Here is a 14,168-nt window from a genome sequence, read left to right as displayed (position 1 = left end):
GGAATAACAGATTCCTTAGGGTGAGGAGGAGCAAAACCTTTTCTAATAGTACAGATATTTTGAGATATATGTTTTCAAAAGTACAGCATAATGCACCAAGGCCTCATTTACTAGACACCATCAGTAACGAGGGGTTCTGCCTCGAGGAAATCTCCAAACAAATCAGACTTACACTTCAAAACTCAAAAAACATATATAAATTTTTACTATGTTGGCAGGGATCGTTCTCATCTGTATTTGCTTTCCCAATATGAAGCACAACTGAACTTGAAAATATGATAATTAAAAAGTATGAAATATTGCAAGAAATACCAAAATGTGACACAGAGACATGAAGTGGGCACACGCTGTTGGAAAAATGATGCTGAGACACTTGCTTAAATACCGGGTTACGACAAACTTCATTTTGTTTTTTTTAAAACAAGCATTATCTGTGAAATGCAGTATCCACAAGGCACAATAAAGCAAACTGCAATCAAGCGAGGTATGACTGCAAACTCTCCAAACTCCTCATAATCCAAAAATGAGAAACTGAGAACTACCAACACATTTAATCAAATTTTATATTACTATGCTTGGTTCAAAGAACAACAGCACAAACTCTGAGCTAGAAATTAAGCAAAAATACCAAATTGATCATAATTCACATGCAATTAGCCAAATTTGAATCATTATACCAAAATAGATAAGGCCAAAATGAGTTTTTTATTGCCATGATAATTACAGAACAAGTGGTTCCAAATGAATGATAAAGACTGCTGACATGATTACTTCCTTTCCCTCAATAATTCTATAAAAAAATAATAAAGACAGAATTTGCTGAGCCTTGAAAATGACTTATTTATTCTTTTAGCTAGCTAGCCTTTGGGTCATGTTTCCTCAAAAAAGTTCATGTACTCGGTTAAAAAAAAATTACCTTGTACTAAATATGAACTGTGAACACTTATCAAAGCCTTGCAGTAATAATGAGGGTAAGCTATAGTGGAAAAAAAGAAAATGTGCAAAACACAATAATTTCAAAAACTGCTGGGAGAAATGAGTAAGCTACTGTAAAGGCTTTTCTCTCATACTCTTTTCCAGATCAAATTCATGCCTCTTCTCCTTGGCAATGAGAAACTACCGTACTGATCTCTTCTCCTCTCTGCTACTAAATCCTGAAGCTGTGGTACAAAAAGTCCTGGCCCTTGTATTAACCATGTTTGTTTGTTTGTTTTCAGTGCATTATGATGCTTTGACATTTTGGAGCCTGTGGACCAGGGAAGGGACTGCCCCTCTGAGAACTGACTAATTCCCCGAGGTCACAAACTACTTGCCTGGACTGAGTACCCATCTTCAATTAGGCTCCTCCAGTCAGGGACACTGCCCCCAGCCCTACATACCCCGGGTGCCAGCCAACTAGGGACCATTCCTACAGCCCAGAGCCCTCCAAAACATTATTCAAATGATCCAATCCTAAACTCGCTCAGCTTGCCTACCCTGCCTAGCCATTCCTTCCTGTGAAAACCACAACAAAGCCTTCGGCCCATGCTTTCCCCTCGCTCCCTCTGTCTCCTGGCCTACCCCCAGTGCTTCCTGTGGGACACAGCTTGCCCATCCTCCTGGAACTGTGAGTAACACAGTTTTCCACAACAATCTTATCCTACTCTGTTGGCCTCACCCTACCCAGATGATAATAAAACCTACATTTTAAAAGTCTTCCCTTTTCAACCTTTCTGAGCCACCGTGACTCAATACTAATTCTCCCTCTTCACCAAAAAACGAGACTCTCAGGCTGGGGGTGGAGGAAACAAAGCAAAAAACATTTCGAAATTCTCAACTCCTTTAAGTACTTTAGGGGGAACTGGTCATGTCGTAATAGCATTGTTCTTTGCTTTTCTTTTTGTTCCTTTATTCAAATCATCACGGAAGGTCAGTGAAGGTGCGCAGACATTCAGGAGTGCTTGAACAGACGTGTTCTCCATTCTAAAAGAAATGGGTGCCACGTCAACCCACTGCCTTAAACCTCTTCAACATCATGGAGAGGACAGGTTCCTCTGGTGACTCTGTGGTTTCCCATATTATACTTTATGGGGATTCTGACCCCTTCATTAGTGGGTTAAAGTTTTTGTGTTTAGTGCACAGTTAGCATTTGAGGTGGTGTATGTAGGAATACACATGGCTCTTGCCTTTATTTAAAATATTTTTCAATATAAAATCAGAAACAATACAAATTACATGAGGACACAACTAGCCATCCATCAACAGATAATATAACTTAGATATTAAGCAAACATTGATGACTTATCCAGGTCCTTTTTTTTTTTTTTTTTTTTGAGACAGAGTCTGCCTCCCGCATTCAAGCAGTTCTCCTGCCTCAGCCTCCTGAGCAGCTGGAATAACAGGCATGTGCCACCATGCCCGACTATTCTCCTGCCTCAGCCTCCTGAGTAGCTGGAATAACAGGCGTGCACCACCACACCCGACTAATTTTTGTATTTTTAGTAGAGACAGGGTTTCACCATGTTGGTCGGGCTGGTCTCAAATTCCTGACCTCGTGATCTGCCTGCCTTGGCCTCCCACAGTGCTGGAATTACAGGCGTGAGCCACTGTGCCTGGCCTTATCCAGGTACTTTTCTATGTTCTTGCCATGCAATAATTTTTAATCCTCAAAACTCCCCTATGAGGATGGCTCATTAAATACTTTGTCCAATACTCCACAACCAATAACTATCACAGCAGGAATCACACCCAGGCAGTTTGCCTTAGGAGCTGTGCTTATAATCTCTCTCTCTCTCTCACAAACACACACACACACACACACTCTTCACGTTGTCCTTCACATATGAAAAGGGCCCCCCAAAAGAACTGTTTTCCCTGAAGTGCCTGCCTCCCTGACCAGTTCTTCAGTGTGACCATGAGCATGTAATGAGAGATGCTACCTGGCACGAAAGACGTGACCAACAGTGTTTAATCAGTGCCCAGTGGCCTGACCAATATGGGGTAAAGAACGCCGGTGTCATTAACACCACACTTTTGCCAGACAAATCAAATTGTTCAGCTATGGAGAGGTAGAAAAGACATTTAACCAAGAGTCAGACGGCAGAAATTCAAATCCTAACTATATGATTTATTCAGGTCCCTTTAATTTCTATCAGTTTTCTCATCTTAAAATAGGAATAATAACTAAATTCACAGGAATCCTGTAAGGATTAAATGGAATCATGTGTACCAAAGATCTCTGCAAACTTTAAAGCCCAAAATAAAAGTAACATAGTGTTGCTACCATTCCCGCTTCAAAAACTAACTTTAGGTGAATTCGTGGGCCGGGGGCCATCAGCTGTGCTGCCAGAGACTGGGGGAGCAAGGAGGAGAACGGCCTTCAATTGTTTGAAGATAGAAAGTATTTTAGTCAGAGAAAACAGAAAAACTGTTTAAGATCTGTGCTGCATAACTTAAGAAAGATGAAAGCAGCAGGCAGAGAGGCCTGACACAAAATAGGAACAGTACACAACCGTGATGATCTCCCAGAAGCAGGGCACAGGGCTCCAGGGCAAGTGGGGAAAGCGCTTCTTTAAAGCCACAGCACTGCAGTACGTAACACGGTGGGAAAATTCCAAACACTGAAGATGGGCCGTAGTCAGGACAGCCAAAGATTAAGCTGAATTTTATTCTAAACAAACAACTTCTTTATTTTCTTGCCTCTTAATTTTTAGCATATTAACTCCAATCCCAGAAATGTTTCAGTCACAGTCCAAAAGCATAATGTTCTTGCTTACATAACTTCAAACATCTATATAGTTAAAGAATTCCTGGTGATTTAAAAAGCCAAATATACATATAATTTTAATTATATGTATATTAAAAAAACTACAAGAACATAAAGTAAGTGTATATTACAGCTGTGGGGGTGGAAGGACAACATTTGGACTTGACAGAAAAATCACAACGGTGAACACACTAAGTTCTTGGCCATAAAGAAACATACGTCTTCTATAAGTTACTAAATAAAAGACAACAACTCTAAAAGCCAAACAGGAAGTCTGCAAAAATATTCAAAATGTCAAAATACAAATAACTTTATTATATAAACAGCTCACAAAAATCAATCCAGAAAACACCAAGAGCTTCAAAAAAAAAAAAAAAATAGAGAAGGTATAAGCTTACAGTTCACAACAGAGGAGATGCAACCAACCAACAAACTTACGGACAAAACCCAACCTCAGAGAAACGCCAACTGAAACGGAGGTTCCACTGCCGGCCTATTAACAACACAAGCTATTTAAGATGATCTGAAAGGATCATCGTTCTCAGCTGAATCTGCACACAGCTCGCACGCATCGCCGGCAGCAGCACAAATGGTTCCAATACTCCGAAAAATAATTTGACCACGTGCGTCAAAGCCTTCGATGTGCTTCCACACTTTGACTCAAAACGTATTCTTGAAAAGTGGACGACGACTAAAATAATTCATACTATGGGGATTGTTATTAGGCACGAAGATTCCCATAACTGCAAAAATGTATTACAGCAAGAGGGGGAAAAAATGGAAACATCCACCAAAACATCCAGTAAAATGTGAAGGTTCAGTCAAGGAAATATTACGCAGCCAGCGAAACATTACGAAAAACATGCAAGACCAAGAGAATGCTTACAACAAATTAGTAAAACAGACATAGGTCAAAATAAACAGGCAGATAGGTATGAACAGACAGATGTACAGAAAAAGTTCCTAGAAGGAAGTATTCTAAAAGGCCAAACGGTTTTATTGACAAGGGTAGGATTATTAGAGATTAAACAGCTTGTCAAAAATCACAGCGATTAAGTGAAAGAGGTGGCATTCAAAACCAGGCCCTTGCTCTGTGCTATTCTCCGGATGACTGTTTTTTTTTTGTTTTTTGTTTTTTTTTTTAGTATTTATTATGGAAATCTTAAACATACATAAAAGAAGAGAGACTAGCATAAGGAACCTCCAAGTTCCCATCACCCAGCTTCAACATTCTATCTCTTGTTTTAGCTGCCTCTCCTCCTCAACATACGTTTATGTTGTTTGTTGAGGGAGCTCTTTCAAGCATTGTATCGCTTCACCCATAAATGATTTAGTTTGTATCTCTACAAATGACATCGTGCCCAGTCCCAGCTCAACTTTTCCATATGGTCTAAAAGTTATTTTGGAGTTGATGTGTTAGAATCAGGACCCAATCAATGTTTCTATTTTAAAAAAGAAGAAAAGCTACCTTTATACAAACAAGGGCCTATGCTTACAGGAATACAGAGAAAGGGCTAGAAGGATGCACACCAGGGGTTAACTATCCTGAGAATGAGACTGGAGAAGGGTGAAGGGGCCGGGGAAACTGTTTTAAATATTTTTATATTGCCTGCCCTGTGGCAATGAGCGTGGATATCCATGTTTGAGAAATGTAGGCAGGCCTCAGACCACACAGAGAAGCCCGTTTCCAGAGCACGGCAGGGCAGCTGCTGGCCAGAGACCCCGGCAGCCGAGGGCCTCCTTAAGAACGCTGACCACATGAGGCTTCCTCTGGCAGCTCTGAGTTATATGCATTTTTCTGGGCTGGAGGGTTGCCCATTTCTCCTGTAAATTAACTATCTTAAGAAAGTGATTATAACAAATAACAGTATCCTTTACATTAAAGAAAAAGGGAAGAAAAAAAAACTACTGTGCCAAGCTCTCTGACACTAATCTCCCGTGGGCTTGCCTCGGCTTGTCGTCATATTCTTTCTTCACTCCTTGTGTCTAGTCCAGTGCCAGACACTCAGTGAAATGGTGGCTGGGCTGCCCAGACCTGGGGATGCATGGGCTCTCTGGAAGGGCTTTTCTTTCTTCTCAACAACGGCAGCAGAGCCCTCAAGGGTTGTGTGAAATTCCTGCCATAAGAAGCTATAAGATGTGGCTTCTGAGAGGGGTGTCAGTTAGATTTGTTTCACAGGCAGATGCCATTCCTTGAGTCTGTACTGTGTGCCATGCACTGTCTTTTAAACCAATAAATCTGGTCACAAGAGCAACTGCCAAAACCACTGTAAAAACTGAGCACCCTAACTACATCCTAAAAGGTTACAATCAACCCGTGACAGTTCCTCTTGATCTTCAGTACAACTCACGCCAAGGAAAACAATGAGATAAATCCAAATTAACTAAACATCTGAGCAGAACAACTCCTTTCCTATGGGCCACGTTTGGGTGACAAGAGGCCCAGTTCAAATCCAACCTTTAACTGAAAGGCCCAAGAGGTGAAAAGTGTGATATTCTATTACTGCTTCCACACAGAACTACACGAAATCCAGAGATTCTAATTTGTAGGTGCAGACCTTTGATGCTGTGTCTCCTTTCCGCCCTCACCAAAAAGTATTTTAAATGTTTAAACCAAAATGAATTTTGCCCCTAATAAATTTTAAAATATTACTAAGATATTCATAACAAAAGTTACCAGAAAAACTTGTTTTTCAACTATCCTTTAGTCCTACAAAAACTAGGCCAAAACTCATTTAAGCTTGACTTTTCCATTTAAAAAATCCAGCCATAAAAGAGAATGGGATAGTACTGACAACAAATAAAACAATTCTGACTTTTCAGTTCTAAAGAAAAGCCCAAATAAAGGTAGCAATCTTTTTCTTAAAGATAAACCTGTTTTCAACAGAAACGCATTCGGAAATACGATTTTTAAAGTGCTGTCCAGGCACTGGGGCTCTCCAGACGCTCTGCTTCTCGGCGTTGGCAAGAGAATCAACTGCTCTTGAGGCCAGCTCCCACTTCAGTTACCAGAGAGCAAAACCCTGGTCCTTTTCCCGCTCACTGTTAACTCCTGGAGGATTCTGCCCGTAAAAGCTAAGGTAGAAACGGAGGGAATCTGTTCCATCAGGATTTATTCATTGAGAGTTCCACATCGAATTTTAAACAACCAATTGGCACTGGCACTGGTGAAGCTTCAGAAGGGGTGGGAACAGGAACCTACACGACAGAGCACTGCGGAAAGTGCCGATGACCAACAGCCAGTCACACACAGGGCACTTCTCTCCAACACAAGCCTTGAGCGTTCCACAGTTCCTAGTAAATATTTCCGAGTTTCTTTTTTTTTTTTTTTTAGAAAAAACTTATATGAAAGTTCGGAATAGGTAAATCCATGGAGGCAGAAAGTGGGAAAGGATTGATAATGGATTCAGGGTTTTCTTTTCCTTGGGTGTGATGGAGTCTCGCTCTGTCGCCTGGGCTGGAGTGCGGTGGCGCAATCTCAGCTCACTGCAAGCTCTGCCTTCCGGGTTCACGCCATTCTCCTGCCTCAGCCTCCTGAATAGCTGGAACTACAGGCGCCCGCTACCATGCCCAGCTAATTTTTTTGTATTTTTAGTAGAGACAGGGTTTCTCCATGTTAGCCAGCATGGTCTAGATCCCCTGACCTCGTGATCCCCCCGCCTCGGCCTCCCAAAGTGCTGGGATTACAGGTGTGAGCCACCACACCCGGCCCCAAGTTTCTAAATTACAAGTTCATTTCCACACATGATTACTTGACTATAACCATCATTTATCAGTATTTTTTCCTCTCTCTCTCCCCAAAGAATTTTCACTTCCTAGGTAAAAGTCATAGGGTAATGACTAATAATACTATGCATGTATTTTGCCATAATTGACATAAAAAGCCACATATATGATTCCACTTATATGAAAGTTCGGAATAGGTAAATCCATGGAGGCAGAAAGTGGGAAAGGATTGATAATGGATTCAGGGTTTTCTTTTCCTTGGGTGTGATGAAACTGTTCTGGACTTAGATAATGGTGATGTTTGTTCAACTTTGTGAATAACTGTGCTTCAGAACTCCTCCGAACATTAGTTTAACATCATCAGCACCATAAACACAGAACCCAAAAAATGTAACACAAAAGGAAGTACAAGATGATATCATTTTTAAAAAAGTACCCAACATGACTCCATTCCTGAAGTCTGATTCCAGATCAGTTGAGGCTAAAGTAAACCAGGGCCAGGAGTGAAAAGGTACAAGGGGGGTAGGAGAAAGCTTTACCCTCATAGTGATGAAAACAGAGCTCAGGTATTGAAACCCAGGGTGAAGAGTAGCAAAAAAAAAGCAGCAGAACAACTCCAAGCTAAATAGGTTGACCTTGTGGGAAGATGTGAGTGGCCTAGACTTTCTAATCCTTGACAAACATCACCACCACCAACTCCATTCCAACAAGACTGCCAGGAAGACATGAAAATAAAGAAGCTAAACAATGCAAAATCCCAAGTGATATCAAGAGTCTACATATGTTTACTCAAATAACAAAATACTTGACCATCTCAACAAGAATGTTCAGGAATGAGAGAGGAACAAAATCAAGAAAATATTACTAAGCTATTCATAATGAAAGGACTGGATAAAAAAATATTCTCCTAAATTTATACTATTACATAAAAACAAAGTTTCATTTGTCTCAACTTGTCAAATCTCTAGGATGAAATAAACCAATATCACTGCTGACAAATATAATAACGATGGTAAACAGGCATGCCAAAATCAATGCAGAGTTCCAGAAAAGGTCAAGAAACCAACCGTCAGCTTAAATTGGCTAATTTCATTAAAATTGTTAAACATGACAGGATGTCACTAACTCCCAGGTTCTTTCACATGAGCAAAGTTGGATTAATTTGACCCAAATTTTGTATAATAGCTTTTCCAATTTCCAAAAATACATCAACTTTGTCACTGATCTTACAAATTCTGCTTTACTTCTCCAGCTCTATCTCAAAAGAAACTTCTCGAAGGCCATAAATCTTGACATAGTGAAAGCAAAATAATCACAGCACTCAACAGTGCCGTTAACATTTCTGAGCCGCGAGGGATTAAGCAGGCAGATGCTATGGAAAGTGCCTGTCAGGAAAGGACAGCCCAGAGTTCAGAACGCACCACAGCTGCGAGGGATTGAAGCTGCTCGCTACGGAATCAAGCTTAGGAGAAACTCTGGGCACAATTCCGGCATCCGAAATAAATTAAAGTAAACAGTATTGCTCTCGCTCTCATCCACCCTGTTAGCAGCCTCTCGGCTGAGCGGGAGACCACACACTCAGACCACACAGCGCCAGCTGAACTCACTCGCACGCAACGTCTACGAGCTGTCACTCTGCAGCAGCCCAGGGAGGGAGAAGGATGAGGCTGGGGGGGGGACAGCACCGCAGGAAGGGGGGAGGGAGACGGGAGAGCTTCCCTGTGTGCAGCTGGAGAGAGTGATGTGTGGTTTGGAGAAGGGGGCGGGTGGAATCCATAAACCTCCCTGAGAAAACAAGCTGGTCATGGCCTTGTGTAGTCTTGACCCGTACTCCCCCATACCAATTTAGTAGCTGATGAAGGATTAACAAAGCATCCATTTAACATCAATTAACCTCCTATCCATCACAGGGCAAAAGAGAAAATTACTATTACAAAAGCATTTCACTAAAATCAAGACAAGAGGCCACATTTTCTTATAATTTATACTGTACACTTAAGTAAATACATTTTCCTTATAGATGCACTATATTAATTTTAAACCATCTGCCTCTTTTCCTTTAATGAAGCACACAGAGATGGATTTGAAGTGTTTTCTGCAATAGAAGTCAGAAAACGTTAATTCTGTAATGTTCCCATATTTAATATCTCAAATTAAAACTGTGGCACACTTTTAATTTTCCAAAATATTTACTACTAGAACAAAAGACAGCAAGTTGTTATTTTTCACAGAACTTCAGACTAAAAATACATAGAAAAAAAGCAGTAATAATATAAAGAAAAAAAATCAGAAAATGAAACCACAACTGAAAGTAGTTTTAGAATCATAAAAGCAGTACTTTTTACTATTTTAGAAAAGAACAGTTTCGCTAATTTCAATAGCAGACAAGAAATCTGAACAAAATGAGTGATCACGGTCTCACCTTGTCATGCTCCCAGATGCTCTTCTCAGCTAGAGAAGGCCAGGAACCGGAAAAATACAGAAGTTCTGACTCACTGAAGACCAGGATAACCTCTACTCAACAGGCCACGGAAGGCCTCATGATGTTAAAACACTATTTCCCTAACAGAGCAGACTATAGAAAGGTGATTTTCCCCACAATCATTAAAAAAAAAAACAAAACCCTCCCAAACGTCCACCCTTCCCCACATATGACTCCACCTGGCAGCACTGGCATCACCAGGGAACAAACCGAGCAGAATCTCAGTAGCTTTACTGTCCGGAACCATCTTGGGCCCAGAGGACCCCAGAAGAATCCTGTTGCAGAGTTGCCCAGTGAGTTTCAACAGTAAAATTAGACTCAGCCAGACTCTCAGGGCACCCTAAAATATAATCAAAGTAGAGAACTCACCAAATCGTTCTAGAATCAGGCTCAACCTACCCCTAAGACAGACTCGTCCCCGCTGGGCTGGACTGGGCTGGACCCAAAGGGATGGCCCAGAGATACTGAGAAAAGGGTTTGGGAAAATGGTGATTTTCTTCCCCAGTTCTCTATAAACACAGACTCCACTCTTCCTGAGTGAGATCAAGAGCAAGTTACATCAGCACTGCCACAAATTCTACCATATAACAGCACACCCTGGGACAAGTCTCAGAGACAGGGTCATGAACTCTGCAATCCAGTTTTCCAAATTAATCATCTTGTTCCTCCTGCTCTATCCCCAAATCATGGTTAACAAAAATACAACCGTGCACAGATCTGAGAGAACCCACGGGGTCCACACTGTACAGAGTTAGGGCCTGAGAAGAGGCAGAAGACTCGCTGGGCCTCAGAAGGGCCATCTGCAGAAGAGAAGGACTAAGCAGGTAAGAGGTCATGTGTCCTGCTTTCCTGGACCTCTTTTTCTGAGGTGGAGTCTTGCTCTGTCGCCAGGCTGAAGTGCAGAGGGGCTCACTGCAACCTCTGACTCCTTGGTTCAAGCGATTCTCCTGCCTCAGCCTCCCACGTAGCTGGGATTACAGGCATGCGCCACCATGCCCGGCTGATTTTTTTGTACTTTTAGTAGAGACGGGGTTTCATCATGTTGGCCAGGATGGTCTCAAACTCCCAACCTCGAGATCCACCCTCCTCGGCCTCCCAAAGAGCTGGGATTACAGGTGTGGGCCACCGCGCCCAGCCTCCTGGACCTCTTTTTATACTTTTTTCCCTTCTCTACCTCTGCAAACAAAAATAAATGAACTACTATCTACGGTTTCAAATGAAAGCGTATTTGATTTTATTTTAATTCTTTTGGGAAAATAATCCAACAATTTAAACCATATAACTGATAAATGACACTTGCTTTGTATTTATTTATTTTGGGAATGGGAATCAAGACCTTCCCTCCCACTACAATGTTTGGAGATAACGGATTAAGGGGACGAGAATGTGCTTGAGATGACCAGGAAGCAATAGTGGAAGCCAGACAAGCACACAGCGACCGCCTGACCACTGCGCTCTCAGAGCCCCCGTATAAAAGACACGCTACATAAATACTGGATTACTCGGCTATTCTCATAAAACAAGCACTGGATTCTGTCTTAATTGGAAGAGTTACTCAGAGGTCTCCTTTATTCCCCAGGAACCACAAAGCCCTCTGCCTTCGCATGCCAAGTCTCCTCCTAGAGGACAAGGGCTGTCACCATGTTGCACAGGGAAAGGCTGCAGGTCTAAAGGTGGCTGGACTTCCAACCGATGCCACCGGACACTGATGGCATGTCAGAACTGGACCAGGTCAGTGCAAATTCATCCCTCTCCCCCCGCCCCCAACAAATACATGAAGACAGAAACTTCAAAGAAGATACACTGCTTAACAGGAAAACAAAAGAGTTTCACACGAGAGCATAGCATTATTTATTCACAAATCTATTGCCAGTAGTACCCAATGTCCTACTAGTCTATTAGATCTACATGGATAGATAAAAACATTAATTCTTAGCATTTTAGGAAGTATAGTTTTTCAGAAAAAATCATGTCAGGGTTTTGTTTTCCCAGAAAGACAGACTGCCTGAACAAGATTGAAGAAATCATTATCAAATAATATTCTGTTTTGTTGTCGTTGAGACAGGGTCTCACTCAGTCACCCAGGCTGCTGGAGTGCAGTGGTGCAATCATGGCTCACTGCAGCCTCAGGTGATCCAGGCTCAAGTGACCCTTCCACCTCAGCCTCCTGAGTAACTGGGACCACAGACGTGTGCCACCACACTCGGCTAAATTTTTTGTAATTTTTGTAGAAAACGGGTCTCACTATGTTGCCCAGGCTGGTCTCAAACTCCTGGGCTCAAGCTATCCTTCCACCTCGGCTTCTCAAAGTGCTGGGATTACAGGCATTGAGCTACTGAACTTACCCTCAAATAACATTTATTTCTATCTTTACCTAGTCCATCAAGAAGATTTGTGATGCAATGACTAGTCACCCAGATCCTCAAAAGATGACAGTGTTGGACTCCTATACCCCAGAAAAACAGATCCACTAGGGCTGTGAAGAGGAAACATCCTTGGATTTATTCAGTCAAATAAATGTCTACTATACACTTGCTATGTCCCAGGCACTACCCTGAGGAAATGACAGGAACAAGATTTTGTGACCAGGAGCTCAAGAATGACTTTGGCCTTCAGTAGAGTGATCGTAGCTGAAACCAGACAGCACTGGGATGGGTGAGAACTTGGCTACAAACAACTAGTTTAAGAAATGTGGCCGGAAAGGGAAAAACAGAGGAATTTTAAAAGGGCAATGTGAAATCAAGGGAGGATTCTACTTTTCCTGTTTTGCTTTATTGTTGTCTGTCTCTAAGCATGTTTAAAGGCCAACAGAAGGAAGCCTTCAGTAAGACATGCACACCTGAGTGAAGTCCTCACAAAGGCAGGGGTAGATGGGATCCACAGTCCGGGTGGAGGATTGGTCTTAGCATAAATACAGCCTCTTCCACTGTGACTAGGGGAAGAAGAACAGTTTTTGGCAGAAGCCCCTGGGATTCTCCATTTACGTCTCTTTTATTTATGATGTAGGTGGCAAGACCACTTGCTAAGAGCGTGTGTAAATGATGTGAAAGGATGAAAGGTTTGAAAAGCGTGAAAATGCTGGAAGTACATTCTGCAGAGGTCAGAAGCAGGTGCTGACGAGGAAAACTCTGGAAGATTCCGTGATGGCCCCGCTGAGCTGGTGACCATGGATTTACAGGGGCACAGATCTGGACACTGATTTCCCCAGCTGGCCCCCGCAACTCGGGTCAAGCATTACAGGAGGCAGAGAGTTGAGACGGCCCAAGGCTGAGAACCCACCGGGCGGATGCTACAGAAGAACGACGACACAACCGAGCGCACTGGCATGACAGTGACTGAAGACCACAGAAGCTCCTGATAGGTGTAGTGGGGGTGAGTGAGACTGAGAAAGCGGAGAGACCAGAAGCAAACGGTGGGAGGCCTGCACTTTGGATTTCAGAAATGGACCAGCTCCAACTTTGAGACATTTTGGTGTTACCCTCCCAGCCCCCAGCACTACTTCTCTGGCAATAGTCGGACCCTCCTCCAGACAGCTCTACTTTCTCCTTCTGTCCTTTCCAGCTCCTGTTAGCCTCCTGTTGTTCCTCAACACTCCTTGTATAGTCCCTAATCCCCTCTGCGCCTTTCTTCATTTGACCTATCTGGCATGACTTCTGATTCCTGCTGAGACATACATCACATCACTCACATAGGGTTTTCATTAAAATTAAACCAAAGCCAAACATGGCCTTTTGTCTCATTTTGTCTTTTGCTAAAATTATAATACAATGAAAGTTAAATCATATACCCTCCAAAATCACAAATCTTTAAAACAAAAAAAGGCCTTTAAAAATTCATCCATGCTTACAAATGAAACTAAGGGGCAGCCTTGTGGAAAGAGGCACTGTTAGCAAGCAGCAAAGGGAAAAACGGCCTTTGACACTGCGCTTGTCTCTGAGCGCTTAAGATGTGCCGGGCACGAGTCTCAAAGCTCTCTGGATCCAGCCTGAGCAGCTCACCTTCTCATAAACTGAAATCCAGTCTTCCCCAGTCGTGTGTCCAGTGCTCCTTCCATTACTGGCACCAAGATTTACTGTGGAAAATGTCACATAGAAAAACTGATAAACCCAAAACAAAAATAAAGCAAACTGGATGCTGTATTTTTAATCTGAAATGCTACCAAGGGAATTAAGGTAATGGATGTTCAGGAAGCTTTTGAGCTGGCCTAATATAATT

The 14,168-nt window shown here is 42.3% G+C and overlaps 2 protein-coding genes across 10 annotated transcripts in view; both read right to left on the bottom strand.

Annotated features, from left to right (window-relative positions):
- Positions 1-14,168, bottom strand: part of EXOC2 (exocyst complex component 2) — a 209,956-nt gene that overhangs the window by 192,533 nt on the left and 3,255 nt on the right. For 2 of the 7 annotated variants that reach the window (XM_015135397.3, XM_028846752.2), the window contains exon 2: positions 13,952-14,025. The gene's annotated coding sequence lies outside the window, so the exon portion shown is untranslated. 7 annotated transcript variants of the gene reach the window in all.
- HUS1B (HUS1 checkpoint clamp component B) overlaps positions 1-14,168 on the bottom strand; it is a 36,883-nt gene that overhangs the window by 19,460 nt on the left and 3,255 nt on the right. For 2 of the 3 annotated variants that reach the window (XM_078001022.1, XM_078001024.1), the window contains exon 2: positions 13,952-14,025. The exons of the other annotated variant lie outside the window; for it this stretch is intronic. The gene's annotated coding sequence lies outside the window, so the exon portion shown is untranslated. The remainder of the gene's footprint in view (positions 1-13,951; positions 14,026-14,168) is intronic. 3 annotated transcript variants of the gene reach the window in all.

The sequence above is a fragment of the Macaca mulatta genome, chromosome 4, assembly GCF_049350105.2.
Source record: "Macaca mulatta isolate MMU2019108-1 chromosome 4, T2T-MMU8v2.0, whole genome shotgun sequence".
NCBI classification, from domain to species: Eukaryota; Metazoa; Chordata; class Mammalia; order Primates; family Cercopithecidae; genus Macaca; species Macaca mulatta.
The sequence above is the reverse complement of the archived record's forward strand: the minus strand, read 5'-3'. Positions and strand labels throughout refer to the sequence as shown.